Below are 17548 nucleotides of genomic sequence, written 5' to 3' on the forward strand. Positions count from 1 at the left end.
AGAAATGATCAAAACTGATAGAATTGTTATATAGCATATTGGAGAAAAGTGTGGAAATTAATTAAAAGTGTAAGTGGTAAAATGACAGATAATTTTTTCTAAGTAGTTGAAAGATACATTCAACAAAATTAATTAATCCAACGAGTCATGTGAAAAATCTTTTAATTTGCTGAGGTTGTAGAAATGTAAACAGTAAAATACCTATTGTTAATATAAGTTAAAATAAAAGAATTTTAGTGTTCTTGTAGGAAACTCTTGTGCCAGATATTGCTCAGAAAGAACAAAATAATATAACATGAGAAATGCAGTGCCTCAAAAGTAGAAAAGCAATAAGATATGATACATTATTGAAATGATGCAAAATGCATAATAAACTGCATATTTTATTTTAATTGACTTTATTTTAATAATTCATTCAGCTCTCTTTAGTTCTAGCCATGGTTGTGCTGTTTCCATTGAGATGCAGGAATTTTAATTGCAGTCAAAAATGAGCAAAAGTAAATAAAAAGTGAGTAACATACCATTTTGCAGATGCACTCTGATTTTAATACAAAGTAAAATACACATTTTATTTAATTTCACAGTGCAGAAAGGCGCTCCACTATGCAGTAGTGAGAGTGCCAAATTACAAAAATATATCTATAAGAGAATAATAAAATAAAAGTCGAAATATAAAGTAGAATAAATAAAATAGAAAATAAGTAATGCTGCTATTTAAAGAAATATTAATCAAAAAATTAATCCATAAATGAAAAGGCTCATAAAGTATAAATATGAATACAAATAAATAAATAAAATAAGAAAAAAATATATTATAATAATATTGTAATTTTATTAATAATATATCTATCTATGTATCTATATATCTATATATCTATCTATATCTATATCTATATCTATCTATCTATCTATCTATCTATCTATCTATCTATCTATCTATCTATCTATCTATCTATCTATCTATCTATCTATCTATATCTATATATATATATATATATAGATATATATATATGTGTGTGTGTGTGTGTGTGTGTGTGTGTGTGTGTGTGTGTGTGTGTGTGTGTGTGTGTGTGTGTGTATGTAATATAAAAATATAATGCAAATAATAGACATAATAAAATGGAAGTATAAAGACAAGTGAATAAAATTAAAAGAATGAAAAATACAATAATTTAAAAAATAAGAAATGTGCTTATAGATAAAATTAAAAATAAATAATGTGGCAATATAAAACAATATTAATCAAAAAAATTAATGCATTAAAGAAAAGGCTAATATATGAATGTAGAAATTTGAAGACAAATAATTAAAATAATTAAAAAATAATAATAATAAATGTGCCTTTCCTTTGGTTTTAAAATGACATTATAAAATAAAATTATTATGATAATATTCTAATATTACTATGTATGTATTTTTATTAATAATAAAATATAATCAAGTATAAATTATTTATAATAAAATATACTATAATAAAAATAATAAATATAATAAAAGAAAAGACAAACCTAATAAAAGTATAAAATAAAATCAAATAAATAAAATAGGAAATCATAAGAAGAAATGTGCCTTTCCTTTGCTTTTAATGTCACATAACATTACAACAAAATATTATAATAACATAATAATATTGTTATTATATTAAGAACAATTATACAATATATTACGATAAATAAAATATAAAAATATTATAATAAAAGTAATAATTATAATAAAAGAAAAGGAAAGGCTAGTAAAAGTAGTAATATCAAAACAAATAAATAAAATAATTTAAAAAATAAGAAGAAGTGTGCCTTTTCTTTGTGACATTATAATGTTGCAAAGGAAAAGCACATTTGTTCTTCTTGTTTTTAAAAAAAATTTTCTTTGTCTTTATATTTCTGCTTATGTTAGCTTTTCTTATATGGATTCATTTTTTGATTAATGTTGCCACATTATTTATTTTTTAATTTATTTATAAGCACATTTATTCTTATTTTTTCATTATTTTATTTATTTGTCTTTATATTTCTACTTTTATTAGCCTTTTCTTTTATGGAATCATTTTTGCTCAATATTTCTTTAAATAGCAACATTATTTATTTTTTATTTTATTTAAAAGCATATTGCATCTTTTTTTAATCATTATTTGATTTATTTGTCTTTATATTTATCTTTTTATTTGCCTTTTGTTTTAGGGATTCATTTTTTGGTTCATATTTCTTTATATTGCCAAATTATTTACTTTTTATTTTATTCATAAACACATTTCTTCAATGTCTTCATATTTCTGCTTTTATTTTTTTTTTTACATTTTTTACTCATATGTCTATATGTAGCGACAATATTTATTTTTAATTTTATTTATTTATTTAATTTTATTTATTTGTCTTTATATTTCCACTTTTATTTTATTACTTTTTTACAGATTTATTCTTGTAATTTGGCACTCACTACTCCATAGTAAAATATCTTTTTTCCCCTCAGTATTAACACCCGTGGGCGAATGTAGTACTTAAAGATTACAGTTTTTATTTTATTTTATTTTATTTTATTTTACAGTGCAGAAAGGCTCTCCACTGACTTTGCCACTAAGCACCAACAAAAACAAACAGTTGGCTCCAGCCGCCTCATCTGATTGGTCCGTGGAGCTCTCGTGTCATCTCGCGGTACTTGGTACAGTGAGAGGCAGACGCTGGTTCAGTCGCTGTTGTGGCTGGAAGGAGGGAGGACAGGCAACCAGCGGCTTCAGTTGACCGTCATACAGCCCGAGGTGAACCGGGAGTCTCTTTTAAACCGATCCACCGAGCAGCGAAAACAACAACCTCTGGCTTCCCCCGGACAAACTCCGGCTCGGCTCGACACCTTTTAAACCCTCCAGGTAAGGTCGCTATGGCTGGCTCCGTCCAGACTAATGCATTAATGCTAGCTGATATTTTCTACTCCGGAGTTTCTCATCAGCGGAAAAACGTTTAAATCTCACCGGTGTTCGCTTCCTCCCTCAACTTTACACGCGTGGGGCACTTTAAGTCTGTGATAGAGAAACACACCCAGCTCGTGGGCTTGTGTAAACGGAACCAGAGAGGGGGGGAATGCAGGAACTTCAGTGTCGACTCCGTCCCCGGAATGCTTATCCCCGTTAGCCTGCATGCTAACGATACATCTGTTTAGTTTAAAGTGGCGACTGGCTAGCTGGCTAGGTCGCCTGGATGCTTAGCAGAAAAATAGCAGTTTTTTAAAATTATTACTATTTTTTGTCCTGCTAGAGAGGCAGTGATGAGGTGGCTACGCGTGGAAGCCATGTCTTCTTCTTCTTCTTTTTTTCTTCTTTTTTTTGTGAATGAAACTGACAAACTTAACTTGGGGCACTGGGTAGCTAATATTTACTCATCTGTTGTGTTTCTGTTTCTGGAATATTTAAACCAGGGGTGTCAAACTCATTTTAGTTCAGGTTAGTTCCACATTCAGCCCAATTTGATCTCAAGCGGACCCGACCAGTAAAATCAGACCCTAAAAATCTATAAATAACCACTATCAACAACCTGAAATTTCTTTAGAAAATTAAGTTCAATTTCAACAACATTCAGCCTCAGTTTATCATTTCCACATTACAACTTCCAGATCACAGAGTGTCTACAAAGGAACACAACATTTAGTCACAGCTATCTGGAACTGAACAATATAGTGTTATACAAAAAATAACAAGAACAAGACAAAACAGCATAAAAATTAGACACAAAATGACAAAAAAATGACAAACGACATGAAACGAAACAAAAGAGATAAAAAATTAGACAAAAACAGTTACAAAGCGACAAAAAAATGGACAAATGACAAAAACGAGATGAAAAACTACACAATTGACACAAACAATACAAAAAATGAGAAAAACAAGAAACAAAACAACAAAAATGACACACAAAACAACAAATAAAGCGAAACGTAAAATGACAAAAAATTAGACAATAAACACAAGTGAGACAAAAAAGAAACACAAAACGACAAAAACCAGAAATAAAACAACAGTCAGACAAATGACAAATCAAACAAAAAGCAAGACAAAATATTACAAAAACAAGACACGAAATGACAAAAAACAATCAATATATTTTACTTTATGATCAAAATGACAACAATCAGAGAAAAAGCAACAAAAACAAGACGACATATTACAAAAACAAGATACAAAACAAAAAAAATTGAACAAGCGACACGAGCGAGATAAATAAAGACAGAACAACAAAAACAAGACAAAAATGAGAAACAAAGCAACTGAAACAGGAGACAAACGACAAAAGTCAGACAAAAAAATAAGACAAAAAAACCTAAAACAAGACAGAGTAGTACAAAAAAAGGAACAAAATGACAATAAAATGGACTAAAATACAAGCGAGACAAAAAAGACACAAAACGACAAAAGCAAGACAAAAAAACAACGAATAAAGCGAAGCACAATGACAAAAATATGTCAAACACAACAACAAAAATGAAAAAGAAAAGAACAAAAACATGAGACATGACAAAAGTCAGACAAAAAACAGACAAAAATATTACAAAAGTGAGACACAAAACGACAAAACAACTACTAAACAACTAATATTTTACTGTTATGATAAAAAAAAAAACTTGCCATGGTCTAGAAATGATTTTAAATTTATAGTTTTACTAATTTACAATCTGCAGTTAATGTCTTCTCTGGAATTTTTACACTTTGAGGGCCGGATTGGACTCTCTGGAGGGCCGCTTTTGGCCCACGGGCCACATGTTGGACACCCCTGATTTAAGAACCTGCATCAGAACATGCATTGCTGCTGCTCCTCTGCATTTGTCTCTTTCTCATGTGCACTAACTTCTCCATCCTCAAAGATTTGCACCCCACCCACAAGCGCCACGCATTCGTCCTGTTATTACAGACTCTAAAGCTAAAAGGGCCACTTATGTGCAATTGTTGCTTTTGGGAGTTCAGTATAATCACACATGCAGCGACTAGCAGCTATCTTTACCTTTTCGGTGGTCAGTTGTGCTTGTGTCCGTGCCTCCCCTCACAGCCTAATCCCTCTCTGTTTTGGTGACTACACAGCTGTTAACAGGGTGCATTGTTGAGGGTCTTCTGAAGTTCAGGCTATTTTGAGGCGACTGACATGTCCACATCCTCCTAAATGTCTTGCGAAGAAGACGAGACGCAACTGTGTTGGTGCTGTTGGAGGTTTTTGTTCTTGTGTGTTTATTACACACATTAAAGTCAAAGTAAACACGGTATAACAGATGGATTGAGATACGTACTGAACTCGGGGGAATTGATGTAAAGAAGCAACAAAGACTGCCGTATATCAGAAATGACAACAGGCTGAGGTAGCGTGGTGTCATTGAGCAGAATTCACATGTTGGTGTCGCCACCATTTGCATTGTGTAGGACCACACTGAGTTAAAGGGATTGTCGGTGTTGGCTTGTGAAATGATGTCGTGCTCTTCATGAAGGGCTTGGCAAAGTTGGTGGATATTTTAGGGTGCGTCGTCACGTTGTTGGACTTCCAGAGCATCCATGTCGCAGCTTGTCTGTAAACCGTGATGCTGTACGTTGTTTTCATAGACAACTAATGGTAGAATTGTGCTTATTTCAGTTCCTGTCTACAGCCCTGACATGCCAGCATCCAGCATGTCCATTCCTGTCTTGCTCTTGTCATCCGTGATGTCGTGTCATTTAAAGAAAGCTTATTTTGAGGTGGCCTTTTATAATCACTGGTCAAAGGAGTGTCTGCGTACTGGTCACTGTCCTGTAAAGCCACACCTGACAAGAATGTGGATTAAGTCAGGGAATTTGGCACCAATTGAAAGCTTCTGTGCACAACTGACTACATTTAACCCTTTTTAAACAGTAGCAATAGGAATTAGATGTTTAACTTTTACTCTCAAGTCAGAAAAGAAGACCATTTGCATGCTGCTGTTCATTATTATTCAGCGTATATTGATGGATTGATCGGTCAGGCCAGTGTATGTGCTCATAGGAGCTCATTATTGATATCAGATTATGTAGTAAACTTTTTTTTTTTTAAATTAAGGATCAGTTGAGGCCTATTATTGGAGCCGATATTTAGCATAATTTTCCATTTTTGGTTTTGTTATTTTCCTTTCCTTTTCATTTAAAATGCACGATTTTGGCTCTGATTCAGCTCTCTGTGTCTGTGGTCACTGTCCTCAGCACAATCAGATTTTTCATGCATCATAAGTAATATCCAATCAGCATTAAAGGGTAAGTATTGAAAAGTTTCCTTTCAATTAATCATATACTACCGTTCAAAAGTTTGGGGTCACCTAGGCAAAAACTCCCACTTTTCTCCATGTGCTAACATAACTGCACAAGGGCTTTCTAATCATCAATGAGCCTTTCAACACCATTAGCTAACACAATGTAGCATTAGAACACAGGAGTGATGGTTGATGGAAATGGGAAATAGTAAAAATACAGTAAAAATGTAGAAAAATACAGTATAAATATAGCAAAAATATAATGAAAATACACTAAAAAATAGTAAAAAAAAATACAGTCAAAATATTGTAAAAATACAGTAAACAATATAGTGAAAATGTAAAAATACAGTAAAAATCTCATAAAACATAGCAAAAATATAAAAAATATACAGTAAAAAATAGTAAAAATCTAATAAAAATACACTAAAAATATACATTACCATTCAGAAGTTTGAGATAGATGGATAGACTATAGATAGATAGATACATAGATAGATAGACTCTAGATAGATACATAGACTCTAGATAGATAGTTAGATAGATACTTTATTAATCCTGAGGGCTCACAGTGCAAGAAGAACAAGAAGAAAACTGGGATGAAAAACAGCAGTACTATGAGTAAAAACCGCGGATTGAGACAGAAATATCTGATAATTCGTCTGCATTGTCAGCATCGAGCAATCAGAGAAAAAAACACAACTGTGGAATAAACAATTTGGCTTCGATGTTTCGCCAAACTGTCATAATTAGATAACATTTGAACATTTGTACTCTTTCTCTACTCAGAAACGTGTTCTGTTTGGTGTTGCTTCTCTTGGATGTGTGAACTTCGCAGTGATGATTGATGACCGACTCATGCCGGACACTCTGTCGGTCAGACCTCTGAGGGGGTTTGTCTCATCGTGGTCTGATGCTAAGATGTTCGTGGCAGATCCTTTGAGTCCTGTAAGCCGTGACCTGAAGCCACAACAGATCCGCACATCTCCCACCAGCCAGCGTCCAGTTCTTCTATTCCTGTTGGAAGGTTCTGGATGCTTCTCAGTGCTAGCGTCCAACAAGTGTTTGAGATGTTCCAGCTCAGCCATCTGGCTGTGGTAATTGGTCCCAAGTTGATTTAGTTTGTGCCTTTATCCCCACATCCAATGTGTTGACTACCAGAACTGTCTAGTGCAGGGGTGTCCAACATGAGGCCCGAGGGCCAAAAGCGGTCCTCCAGAGGGTCCAATCCGGCCCTCAAAGTGTAAAAATTCCAGAGAAGCAGATTGTAAATTAGTAAAACTATAAATTTAAAATAATTTCTAGACCATGACAAGTTGTTTGGATCATAAAGTAAAATACTAGATTGTTCATTGTTCTTTTGTTGTTTTGTGTCTCATTTTTGTAATATTTTGTCTTATTTTTGTTTTTTGTCTTTTTTTGTCTGTCTCATATTTTTGTTGTTTTGTTTCGTGTCTTTGTCATTGTGTTTCTTTTTGTAATATTTTGTCCTCTTTGTTGTTTTTTGTCCTTTTTTTGTCGTTTTGATCATAAATAATTGTTCTTTTGTCGTTTTGTGTAATATTTTGTCATGTTTTTGTTGTTTTTTGTCTGACGTTTGTTGTTTGTCTCATATTTTTGTCATTTTGTTTCTCGTTTTTGTCTTTTTGTGTTTCCTTTTTGTCTCGCTTGTTTTTTGTCTTATTTTTGTCATTTTGTGTTTTGCTTTATTTGCAGTTTTGTGTGTCATTTTTGTCTCACTTTGTTGTCCATTTTTTGTTGCTTTGAAACTTTTTTGTCTAATTTTGTCTCTTTTTGTGGTGTTTGGGTTATTTGTCTCATTTATTGTCATTTTGTGTCTATTTTTTGTAATATTTTGCCTTATTTTTGTTGTTTTTTTGTCTTTTTTGTGTGATTTTTGCTGTCTCATGTTTTTGACATTTTATTTTTCGTTTTTGTCATTTTGTGTTTCCTTTTTGTAATATTTTGCCTTTTCTTCTTGTTTTTTGTGCTTTTTTGTCGTTTTGATCATAAATCATTGTTCTTTTGTCGTTTTGTGTCTCGTTTTTGGAATATTTCGTCTTGTTTTTGTTGCTTATCGTCTCTTTTTTAGAGAACCCTTAAAACCCCTTTTGTCAGGAATTTTAAGGTAATTGAATTTTCCTTTTGGTGGATAAAACATGTCAGACATGAAATATTGTCCAAAGCAGAGTGTTTTCCATATATGTGTCTTTAGTAATTTGGGAGATTTAAAAAAATGATGTGCTTTAGTACCAAGAACCAAAAGAAGAAGCCCGGTTGCCTTTATTGAAGCATGTAGGATCTAAAAAGCTGATCAAACAACAAAAAAGAAAATTAAATGCACAACCTGTGGATTTAATTGTTGTTTCTGTATTGACAGTTTTAAATTATGAAGCTTCAAATCATTTAATGTAGGAAAATTCTGGTCAGCCAATACAGCAATTTGTCCACTAAAAGTACTGAGAGAAAGTAAAACTCAACAATAAATGATAAAGTTCAGATAAAGACAGTAAAATCATCAATTATGGATGATAAGAAATAATACAGAATACATAAAAAACAAATAATGATAGTATTAAATGATTAATACAAAGCACAATATCCTATGTACTGTGCAGGACATTTTACAATTCAAGTAACCATTTTGCCTGTATTATTTTTTTTTTATTAATTCAAATCTTTTGCTGACATTAGTCACTGCACATCGTCTGCTATATGCACCAATATCAGCCCATACATCTGCTCGGCTGATTAATGGCTCCCGCTCTCGTCCTATTGATCCAGCGAGCAATCATACTTAGTTAATCGATTCATTTGTGTGAAAATGAGGATTTTCTCTCAAGGAAATTAAAGCCCACTTATCTAAATGTAAATCAGGCCAGTGGCATGCGACCTGATTTACATTTAGATCGCTGGACTTTAATACGTTAACACGATGCTCATTAGCTCTATGCTGTGGATTCTAGTGATAAAAGCGAGCTGGGAAGTTTTCACACAGTTGATGTTGTTTGCAGGACTTCTCTTCACCTTGAACACGTCTCTGGTGAAGTGAATTCCCCTCAACGTGTCCTTAACATAACAAATCACCTCCATGTCTGTGCTAACAAATATCTGTTTGAATGAGAGAAGTGAGTCGATGCAGCCGATTCACGGAGGTCAAGTTTCAAAGTGCAACAGTGAACTCCATGTGCTGCTCCAGGTCTTTATGCAAGCTGCTATAATTTATATTTTATATGTCAAACTACACCACAGGCGAGACAAATACCTGAAATGCTTCACATTTTGCAGAAGAACTGGCTGAAACATGTCAGTGTGTTTCTTTAATTCCATTTCTATAATCTCATGCATACTTCTCCTATTACTAATGCCTCTTACCTTGATTATTTTAAGCATCTTTTTTTGTGATATTGATGCTTTTATCTGACCATGAAAAGCTGGCAGTGAAGATATTTGTTCATAATTATGTTGGAAAGATTGGAATCTGGCAATGTCAAAAGCATAGTGGTCTTTCTAGCAATATCTAAGATAAGATAAACTTTATTCCCAGAGGGTTCTGGACTCATGTCAGAGTCCTGTTTCTGTGGTGTGACGTAGAAACGGAACGGATTTTATGATAATTATGAGACACATAATTATCATATAAAGATACAAAATGACGAGAGGCACACAAAATAACTACAGAAAGTTGGAAAATGACCACAGACACACCAAATGACCACAAAACACCTAAAATGACCACAAACAGACTGAAATGGACACAAAATGACCACAAAAATGCACAAAATGACACAAAAAGGCCTAAAATGACCACAAAATGGACTGAAAATGACCAGAAAAGAAACAAAATGAGCAGGTCATGTGATCTGGAATTAACACACTTCCTGGAGGTGTTTTTGTAATGAGGAACTTAGTGGAAAGTGATTTCTCGGACACAGATACAATTTGTTATTTTCCATATAAAATTTCATGTATTGCCAAAAAACAAATATCTGTCATGATTATCTCAACTTAATAAAAAGAACACAATCCAAGCTATTTCTGAATCAACTCATTTTATTATTGTTTAGCTCATTAGAAGGTGGTTGTTATTAAATTGGCACGGTTATTTAGTTGACATTTTAGTGATATCCAGTCATTTTTTATTAAAAACCGAGACACAAAATGACAAAACCGAGACACAAAATGACAAAAATGAGACACAAAATGACAAAATTGACACATGAAACGACAAAATCGAGACAAAGTGACCAAACTATTTCTGAATCAGCTCATTTTATTATTGTTTAGCTAATTAGAAGGTGGTTGGTATTAAATTCAGACGGTTATTTAGTTGACATTTTAGCGACATCCAGTCATTTTTTATTAATAAGTGATTGTTTCTATAATAAATAATTATGGAATTTGTAAAGACATGATCATAATGAACATAAATAACATTAGTTTTTCTACTTTTAAAGAAAGTGTATGCAAGATATATCCCATGGACTTCAGAAGTCCCTCAATTATGTATTGACCAAAACATGCCAAGCAGTCTCTGCAAAACTTTTTGAAATCGTTTACTGAATTATGAAAAAGAGAAGAAAAAGGAACAGTTTAGTACATCTTTGCCATAAAATGTCAAAAATAGCTTTTACTAGAAGGCATAATTCATCACACTAGAATTTTCCCTTGAAGGTTGATTCCAGTGCAGAAGACCAGTCCTGACCTTTAAGATACTGACTCTGAGGAGCTGTGGTGGAAACTCATGAAAATATAAAGTTTTAGTGAGCCTCGGTTGAAATTTAAACAGAAATATGGGGCGCAATTATCCGGAAACTTTATCGCTCCTGTTGTAATCTCTGACATTATGGCAGCCGTTCTGTCAACTTTGGCAACTAGCATTGATCCCTGGCATCCTGCCTGAGGATCGTTTCTGAACCCGGCTGCTGGGCACTGTCTGGTTTCATGCGGTGCTCTGAATTTACACGAGAACCAGAAAGGCAACGGAGTGAGGCACACACAGAGCAGAGAGATGCACGACACCATTCACAGTCTTCTAGGTGAAGAATCTATTTCCATGCATTTATGTTTTGTATTGCTCTTCATATTTTGTGGTTCTCTGAGATGTTTTCTGCTCCATCTAGACCAGGGGTGGCAAATTCATCTTAGTTCAGGCCGGACCAGTAAAATCACAGTATAATAACCTATAAACAACCACAACTCCTGTTTATAATCACAGGTACCTGGAACTGAATGATACAGTATTTTAGTTTAAGATCAAAACGACAAAAGTTAGACAAAAAAACTCCACCAAAAACAAGATAATTATTACAAAAACGAGACACAAAATGAGAAAAAAAAACAAAATCTGAGACAAACGACACAAAACAACAAAAGAGACAAAAAAGTTACAAGGCGACAAGAAAATGGACAAACAACACAAGCAAGACAGTAACTGAATAAAGCGAAACACAAAAGGACAAAAGTGAGACACAAGATGACAAAAGCGAGGAAAAAAGACAAAAAATGAGACAAACGACACGAAACAAAACAAAGAGACAAAAAAAATTGGACAAAAAGGTTACAAAGCGACAAAAAGTGGACAAAACAAAAACGAGGCAAAAAAATGACAAAAGTGAGAAACAAAATATCAAAAAAGTAGACAACACAAGCAAGATAAAAAAAAACACACCCACACACATTTTGCAAATGTTCATACTCAAATTACACTTAGTTATCATTAGAAATTTTCAAAACTAAATCTTGAATTTGCAAGGTGAAGCTTCAAATACTCATAGTCTGAGGTTATTAGTGCTGCAGTTTGTGCCAGCTGGCTGGTGGAACAAATACAATTAGTGACAATTAATAGAAATAAGAAATTTCTTTATATTTTTAGTGACTTTATATCCAGTCAGGGTGTCCAGAAAAATTCCAACAAAGATTCTGAGACAAAACCTTTTACTGCAGAGCGTGGATTTGTTCTATTTTTGAGTGGTGGCAGATTGCAGCAACGCTGGCAGAAGTTGGCAGCTTGCTAATTAGACAGTCAGTGAGTCGGAACAGAGAGCTGATAGAAATGCCGATAGAAGAAAGAATTAATGTTTGTGGATATATATATATATATATATATATATATATATATGTATACACATACACATATATAACTTCACAAAATTCACATTTTGTCTCATTATTTAGCTTACTTTTAAATAACTCATTTATTGCAGGCCTTTTTCTTTGACAGTATTTTAACTGTGGATTTAAGAGCTTTACTTAAGAACACTGAGCATTTCTGTCATTGTCAACATCAGCATTCAGCACAGAATTTACCTGCAGCCTCCAAATCATTGGATTCATGAAACTCAATGTCTAAATGATGGTTACAATGATGCTCTGACCATTTCAGATTAAATTAATGAGCATATCGATAGCTACACAACCAGCTGGCTAATGGTAATCATTGACCCATGTTTATTTAATTTGTTTAACTCTAAGTGAGGGCTCAGAGCCTCAGGCGTTCATTTGGTTGGTTTGTGTGTATTTCTGGGTTTTGGTATCCATGCACAACCCCAGAATTTTCAAGCTGAAACGGAGTCAAGTGCATGCTAAAAGTCTGGAATAGTGTGGACAATGTAAGATGTGAATTTAGCAAAAGTTAAACATTTTTAATAGAAGTAGTCTGCTGACACAGTCTCATCTGAATAACTGATAATAAATATGTCACAATGATAGCATTAAGCTGTGTCTACACAAAAAGTACATCCGCTGTTTGTCTCACGTGTCTAACAAAACAAATAAGCTTCTATTTTGTTGCTTTATATTGTCGATACTGGTGACCTAATGTCTCGACAAATTGTCTTTTTTGCTACTTTTAACCGGTGCGACTGCAGTGATTGTATATTAGGAGACACCTGACCGAGTACCTGCTAATGTTCTACACCTTCTCTGTAGACCCGGTGTTAAACCCACATGCCCTCCTCCAGTCCATCGTCTCCAGTAAATATTAAACGTAGCGCTGCTATCTGCTGAATTTGGCACGCTGCAGCTCCACATCGTTGTGCTTTGATTTATCGTTGATGTACGTCCTTCCAAAGCCATTCCACTCTCTTCTCTGATGAGTGCCCTTAATCAGCACATTTCACCACACTGCACGGAGCAGTCGAGTGTCCTTGTGGCTGAAGTTCTCACTTCTGGCCTCAGATGCGGGGGTTTAAAACACCAAGGAGCACACAGCAGAAAGCTGTCAAATGGCACCAGGGTTTTATGTTGAACTTTCACTTTTTGCTGCTGAATGGGAGCAAAGTAGAAACCAGATCTGCAACTTGTAGCGCGCTCAGTCCACTCTAGTTCTCTGTGTTTGTTTTATGCCTATGAACAAATATCATTCCTGTGTTGTTACGCCTTTATGCTGTTGGGTTTTTAGCCTAATCTAAGCATGTCTGTCTCGACAAGAATCTGCAGCAGCCGAGATCTGAGGGCCGGCTTAACGTCTCTCAGAGCTCCTTCTTAAGACACGCTGTCCAACCGCATCGAAAATCAAATGTGTTTGTAGTCGTGCGTCATCGACGGAGGGAGGGGGAGGAGAGGCGATATTGTTCAAACGCGGGGATCATGGCGAGCTTTCAGACGATCTCTCCGGGGAGATATTGATAGTGTTGGGTTTAGCTGTACAGTACGGAAACTGTCAGAGTAACAAGTGAAGAAGGAGCCAGAATGAGAAGTAGCTCCTCTTTCACCTCCACACAGCCTGGTTTTACTGTCAGAACGGTAGAATTTGATTCGGCTATCAAGGGGTCAGGGGTGTCAAACGTGGCCCGTGGGCCAAAAGCAGTCCTCCAGAGGGTCCAATCCAGCCCTCAAAGTGTGAAAAATTCCAGAGAAGACATTAACTGCAGATTGTAAATTAGTAAAAATATAAATTAAAAATCATTTCTAGACCATGACAAGTTGTTTTGATCAGAAAGTAAAATAGTAGATTGTTCTTTTGTCATTTTGTGTCTCATTTTTGTAATATTTTGTCTTGTTTTTGTTGTTTTTTTTGTCTGTTTCTGACGTCTTTCATCATTTGTCTCAAGTTTTTGTCGTTTTATGTTCCCTTTTTGTCTTGCTTGTGTGTTTTGTTTGTTGTGTTGCTTTGTTTCTCACTTTTGTTGTTTTGATAAAGTAAAATTCTAGATTGTTCATTGTTCTTTTGTCATTTTGTGTCTTGTTTTTGTAATATTTTGGATCGTTTTTGCTGTTTTTTGTCTTTTTTGTCTGACTTGTTTTTTGTCACGTTTTGTCGTTTTGTTTCCTGTCTGTTTTTTTTGTTGCTTTTTTTCTCACTTTTGTCATTTTTTGTCCAGTTTTGTATTTTTTTTTGTCTCGCTTGTGTCGTTTCGCCATTTTTTTTTGTCATTTTGTTTCTCACTTTTGTCGTTCTTTGTCTCATTTTTGTAATCTTTTGTTTTGGTTTAGTTTTTTTTTCTTTTTCAGTCTGGCTTTTGTCATTTGTCTCCTGTTTTTGCCATTTTGCGTTTTGCTTTTCATTTTTTTTAATGTCATTTTTGTTTGTTTACCTTAAAAATTTTATTTAAAAAAAAAAAAAAAATCTCCCAAATTTGGCAAGAAAATTCTTGTAAATTTTTTCAAAAAAATGAGCAAAAATCTTCCAAAAAAAATCCTAAAAATATCTAAAGTGATTCCATATATATCAATAAAACTTATAATATTTTATTTAAGAACGTTCACATAAAAATCAACCAAAATCCAGCGAATTTCGCTGGATTTTGGTTGATTTTTTTTGTGAACGTTCTTAAGAAACATTTTGAACATTTCTTTTTTTCCACCAAAAATGTTGAAAATGTGGACATCAGAAGTTTCACTGTGAAAATATTTTTTTCCCCCACTTTTTCAAACTTTAAAGCGGGCTAATTTTGACCCGCAGGACGACATGAGGGTTAAAGAGAATAGTTTTAAAATAATGACAATAATAATAATGAAACCTTACAGTCTCATAATAAATGCTTGATAAATCAGCTGCTGAATTGGACCCGCTTTGACCTGTAATTTTCCCTTCCTCTCATGACATTGGTGGCTGCATACAAAGTGCTTTAAAAAATATAAATCACCACTTATCGTCTCAACAGTCCCACAAAGCAAACCTTCAGTGTGTTGAGGAACAAAGGTTCAGCACACAAAGGCAAAGTGAAGCTGAAAAGCAGAATCTGACCTCATGTTAAGTTGCTGGACAGACGTTGTTTAGAAAAGCTGAAGGAAGACGGTTTAACAGCAGCTTTCAGAGCACAGCAGCTTGTCTCTAGTCTTTGAAATGATTCGGCTGGTGGCTGCTTTTTTTTGTCCTCCTCGCTGCTGGAGCTGCTGGGATTTTTGTCCCCATCGCAGGGAAAGGCAGGTTGTCCCACAGTGCTGAATCTTAATCTGAACCTCCTAAATCCTGAAGCACAAACCGCTGTTACTGGAATCAGAGCCTCAGATAGCAGTTCAATGATTGTTTAAAGATGTAGTCGACGACTCCTCATAGGATTTTTAGTGCATAGTTGCATTGAACGCATCGTTAATGTGTTAAAATCCAGTTTCCTTCTCAGATCTCCTTTTTGTCCTTTTGTGTCTTTTTCTGCGTCGTTTGTCCATTTTCTTGTCACTTTGTAACTTTTTTGTGTAATTTTTTGTTTTGTTTTGTGTTGTTTTGTGTTTCCTTTTTATCTCACTTGTGTTGTTTGCCTTTTGTCGTTTTGTTTCTCACTTTTTGTCGTTTTGTGTTTCCTTTTTGTCTCGCTTATGTCCATTTTTTGTCGCTTTGTAACTTTTTGTCTAATTTTGTGTTTTCTTTTGTCGTTTGTGTCATTTTTTTATCATTTTGTGTTTCCTTTTTGTCTTGTTTGTGTTTTTTGTCTCGCTTTTGTCCTATTGTGTCTTTTTGTGTTGCTTGTGCCATTTGTTCATTTTGTTGTCACTTTGTAACATTTTTGTCAGATTTTTTTTCTCTTTTTTGTTTTGTTTGGTGTCATTTGCTTATTTTTTGTCGTTCTGTGTCTCATTTTTGTAATATTTTGTCTTGTTTTTGTTGGTTTTCTACTTTTTTTGTCTGACTTGTCATTTTGATCACAAAGTAAAACACTATATCGTTCAGTTTCAGATGAGTAAATGTTGTGTTCTTTTGTCGATACTCTGTGATCTGGAAGTTGTAATGTGGAAATGATAAACTGAGGCTGAATGTTGCTGAAGTTGAACTTATTTTTCTTAAGACATTTCAGGTTGTTCATGATGTTTTGTAAAAAGATAATTTCTTAAATGTGAACATTTTTGCACTAAACCAAAGGAAACATTAGGAGTTGTGGTAATTTATGGGTCATTATGCTGTGATTTTACTGGCCCGGTCCACTTTAGATGTGCTGAATGTGGAACCTGAACTAGAATGAGTCTGACACCGCTGCTCTACAGGTTTCTTTCGTTTCATTTTTAGCTGTGGGTCGAGGGGGTTGGATGAGTCCACTCGCTCTTGCCCCGTGACCCCCACAGTACGACCAACCATGGCCTGCTTCAAAGGCGACACGCAGACAGCTTATGTTTGCATGCTTTGGAGCCATAACCCTCCCCCAGGCCCTCTGCTCTAAACCCCTCCTCAGTGCCAAATACCAGCCACCCAGTACAACAAAAGAAAAGTAACCTCCGCTGCCCTCAGGCACGAGGATGGCAGATACTCTGCCGTCTCATTATCCCCCTGTACTTTTTGGCTTTCAGTGAAACGGGTCTTTTAGTAAAAATGTGTTTAACACTAATTTAGTATTGAAAATGAAGCCAGGATTAGAGAGCTGCTCGGTCCAAACCGGCGTTCCAGGGAATTGTGACACTCTACGGGGAGTGAGATGTACTGGTTGGCTGGCTCTGGATCGTGTGTGGAGCGGTTGTGTCTTCGCCTTCTGTCCTATCTGTCAGCAGAGCTTCAAACCCAAGAACACGCTGCTCCGAACCTTTATATCTCTGGGTTAAACGCACAGTTGAGCTAATGAGTGTCTATTCAGTGGCACTGTGTTGTCTCTGAAGTTAACCGTCCTGTTGTCTTCATTTACAGGCACCAAAAAATATTGTTTCCTTGTCTGAAAAAAAATCCAAAAATTCAGCCAAAAAATTCCCCAAATTTCTGAAAACTTGCAAAACCTTCAGGAAGAAAATTCCAATAATTCCTTGAAAGTTTCCCTGAAAAGTTTTATTTTAAAAGAAATACCCCAAATTTGGCAAGAAAATTCTTGTCAGTATTTTTTTTAAAAAATGAGTAAAATCTTCCAAAAAAATCCTCAAAATATCTAAAGTGATTCCATATATATCAATAAAACTTCTAATA

General features: G+C 34.6%; 1 protein-coding gene across 5 annotated transcripts in view; it reads left to right on the plus strand.

The window, feature by feature from the left end:
• The first annotated feature begins 2660 nt into the window (after nt 1-2660).
• glceb (glucuronic acid epimerase b) overlaps nt 2661-17548 on the plus strand; it is a 94591-nt gene continuing 79703 nt past the window's right edge. For 4 of the 5 annotated variants that reach the window (XM_023263968.3, XM_035945322.2, XM_023263970.3 and 1 more), the window contains exon 1: nt 2661-2860. The gene's annotated coding sequence lies outside the window, so the exon portion shown is untranslated. The remainder of the gene's footprint in view (nt 2861-17548) is intronic. The other variant, XM_023263969.3, reaches the window with a different exon arrangement.

Source organism: Amphiprion ocellaris, chromosome 1 (genome assembly GCF_022539595.1).
Source record: "Amphiprion ocellaris isolate individual 3 ecotype Okinawa chromosome 1, ASM2253959v1, whole genome shotgun sequence".
Taxonomy (NCBI): domain Eukaryota; kingdom Metazoa; phylum Chordata; class Actinopteri; family Pomacentridae; genus Amphiprion; species Amphiprion ocellaris.